Below are 3835 nucleotides of genomic sequence, written 5' to 3'. Positions count from 1 at the left end.
ATCTAATACAGCTTTCCTAGGATTACCTCTGCAACAATTCAACTACCTTGGATACCCATCTTTGATGTGCTAATGTTGTTCTAAACTATCAGCAGCAACCTCCAGACCTTATTAAAGTAAGGTCATGTTTAAAGCCTTAACAAAGATGAGTGTATTAGCCAAATGTGTTTAATTCTGATGCTATCAATGCGCTTGAACCTAAGCTGATTTTTTTTTGCATATATGACTGTTAGGTGTAAGTGGAAGCCTTTTGCAGCTTGTGCACCCGACTGGAGTCTGGTATGCATGGTGATCAAAGACGGAACTGTGAGGTTGCATGAAGACCTGGCTTGATGAAACAGTATGTAGGAAACAAGCAACACTTTGTAACTAGCAAACTTGTTCAGTTCTCTGGTAAACAATATTGTTTAAACTCCCAAAATAACTGCAATTATAAAGTAGGGGAAGAAGTCAAAAGTGTAAAGTTTCAAAGCAGTTAAACAAATGCTTCCTGATGGCTTAGTCAATGAGTAAGTAAGCTATATTGACAAAGTATGTCCAAGGAGTTTTTTGATCTCACCTGGGCGTTATAACTGATCACAGCAGCCCAATTTAAAGAGGCAAAAATCAACAGGATTTGCAAACATGATTACTATCCAGTAGTGTCCCGTTGGAACATTGCATGGCAAAAAACAAATTGAATAACTTTATGAATGGCCTGAAAACACACAATATCTGTGCTCACACTATGGACAGGTACCAGAAGTCACCTGTGAATCAGTACTTGTCAATACTTAGTGAAGCAAGAAAACTAACAAGGAAGGAAAAAAAACCACAATCTTGTTTTATTTATGGACTGGAGCCAATTCTTTTAGGGCGGAGGGATATGGTCTGAGTTTATGGAGAAGAGAATAGAATACAATCACAGAAATTATAACAAGAATGAGAAGCTTTATTTATCGGAAGAAATTTGAGAAAATGAAGGTTGATTTTAACTTGGCCCACCCAGGGGCTAATAATCACTAGTGGGAATAATTGTTTGGACTGCATGTATTGCTTCATCACAATTAATTTCCAGAGCTTCTCATCCTTGTATCTGTGGATGTCCAAACAAAATTATGTGACTGCAAAATTTTAATCACACATCAACCTTCATGCAGCAGTTCAGTCTCAATGTAAATTCCTGTGTAAGTGTATTCTTTGGCTCTCGCATTCTCAGTGATTGCAGGAGTTATGCTGCTGTCAGTTTGATGTACATTAATTTAAGTCACAAATTGGACATCTGGTTTTGGCTATGTAAAGTCTAGCAGTTGTAAAGAATTTGATGAACCTTTATTGCACATCTGTAGTAACTGCATTTGGCACTTTCTCAGAGGAATGCACGTTGACCTTCTGAATACAGCTCAATTCTGGACATTGATTTTTAGAGAAGACAAACTCAGCAATAATGTTTAACACTGTCAGAGTGCAGTTTCACTAAAACCTACATTGTAATGCAGAAGTCAGAAAACAATTAAAGAGCTAACCTTAAGCTGGCTACAAATTGGGCAGTGCTTCACCCCGTCAGGAAAATTATCTCATATTCTCACATTTCCAACTTTTTTTTAATGTGTCAACTAGCAGCAGAGCTCTGCATGTGTATGTAGAACCACAAACACTGAGCTCCCTCTTGGCCAGAGGAGTTAGATTCACAGCCAGACAATATAAATTCACAGCTGCCAGCTGTAAGCTCAGTAGCTAGAGTATAACCACAGCCTTAAACACCAACCATGAAACATGACTCCCATGAGTTATTGATTATTTTTCATTTCAGAACATGTCCACTGCCCTAAAGCCCTTTTTAAATTTTGGGATAGTCCAGTCGATATTCATCTGTCCGTTCCACCTTGGGAAATTTCAGGTGTCACACCATGCTGACAACCCCCTCATTAAAAGTTTGCATATGGCATGCACATGCATAGATTGAGATTTGATCATGAAGTGTTGATAATCAAAAAGAAGTGTTGCAGTTGATAATTACAATCAGTTTCACAAGTGTGAGTAGTGAAACCTAACGTGCTTTGTTTACATGATTGGCCTTCTGAATAGAATGCTATCTACTAAATAACCCTGAAACTTCTTCCTTCCTTAGAAGCTCAAGGTTTGTTTCATTAACTTTCATTTTATTACAAATTTCCAAGAAAACAATATCTTTAATGCTTAGTCACATGCATCACCAAAAGAATGTAAATTTCAAACGTGGAGTTACACCAGTGTTTAATAAAAGATTTCACTGAATGTATCTTTTGCCCAAACATTCCTTCATCTAAATGGTATCATGGTTTTATTTCTTTAACAGCACAGCCCAAACCTGGGTGGCATGATGGCACAGTGGTTAGCACATAGACCCAGGTTCAATTCCAGCCTTGGGTAGACTCTCTGTGTGGACAAAGTTAAAAATCACACAACACCAGGTTATAGTCCAACGGGTTTAATTGGAAGCACACTAGCTCTTGGTGTATCGCTCCTTCATCAGGTGATAGTGGCGGGCTCAATCTTAACACACAGAATTTATAGCAAAAATTTACAGTGTGATGTAACTGGAATTATACATTGAAAAATTGATTGTTAAGTCTTTCATCTGTTTGAATACCATGATAGTTTCACTTCTTTCATGTGTAAATCACAAAACCTTTTTTTAAAAAGTTGCATTCTCAGGTTAGCTGTTAACAATGGGTGATAGCTAGACAATATGTTGAAGGTGTTAGGCCCCTGTGTTCTCTGTCTATGCCATGATGTTTAGATTGATTCTAATCTAAAAAGTGACTGTGGAGTTTGCACATTCTCTCTGTGTCTGCGTAGGTTTCCTCCCATAGTCCAAAGATGTGCAGGTCAGGTGAATTGGCCATGCTAAACTGCCCATTAATCAGAGGGAAATGGGTCCAGGTGGGTTACTCTTTGGAGATTCGGTGTGGACTTGTGGGGCTGAAGGACTTGTTTCCACACTGTAGGGAATCTAATCTCTATGAGCTCAAAGGTCATGGGAACACCATCATCTTCAGGATTCCCTCAAATGCCCACACCTTCCTGCATGAGATATGTATCAACATTCCTTCCATAATCTGGTTGATTTCCTGGAACTATCAACGTCATACAGGACTTCAGTGGTGAGAAGACAAATCACCACCACCTTCTTGCAGAATATTCAAGGATCGACTAAAAATGCTGTCCTTGCCATCATCCCCATAAAGATTTAATTTCATCTGAAGGATAAATTAACGTCTCTTTGAAAATTGAATCTTTAATACAGAAATCATTTTTGCCCAAAACACTGTATTAATAAAATTTGTAAAAGAATTGACAAAATTTCAGATTTGACATTGCATTGGTTAAAATTTGGTTCCATTTCTTTAAATGTACCATGTGGTGTTCTGAGAGGCCTCATCACACTTACAATTGAAGATATATTAAATCTATGCATTTCATACCACAAGTAAAGCCTGAGTGGTGTTGCATGAGTTTTGTCCATGAGTGTCCTATTATGAGAGCCTGGGACCTTGCTGTTGAACTTCTATGGTGGCTGTATCTCTCAGCATATGATCCTGACTTTGCAATGTGCCAGTCTGCAACATTTGGTCATGGATAGTGCAGGACCACCTTTCACAGAGCTGAATGTCTTCCAGCAGTAGAGTCATAAAGTCATAGAAATGTACAGCACGCAAACAGACCCTTCGGTCCAACTCGTCCATGCCGACCAGATATCTCAACCCAATCTAGTCCCACCTGCCAGCACCCGGCCCATATCCCTCCAAACCCTTCCTATTCATATACCCATCCAAATGCCTCTTAAATGTTGCAATTGTACCAGCCTCCACCA

This window comes from Chiloscyllium plagiosum, chromosome 20 (genome assembly GCF_004010195.1).
Source record: "Chiloscyllium plagiosum isolate BGI_BamShark_2017 chromosome 20, ASM401019v2, whole genome shotgun sequence".
NCBI lineage: Eukaryota > Metazoa > Chordata > Chondrichthyes > Orectolobiformes > Hemiscylliidae > Chiloscyllium > Chiloscyllium plagiosum.
This window is presented reverse-complemented; position numbering follows the sequence as displayed.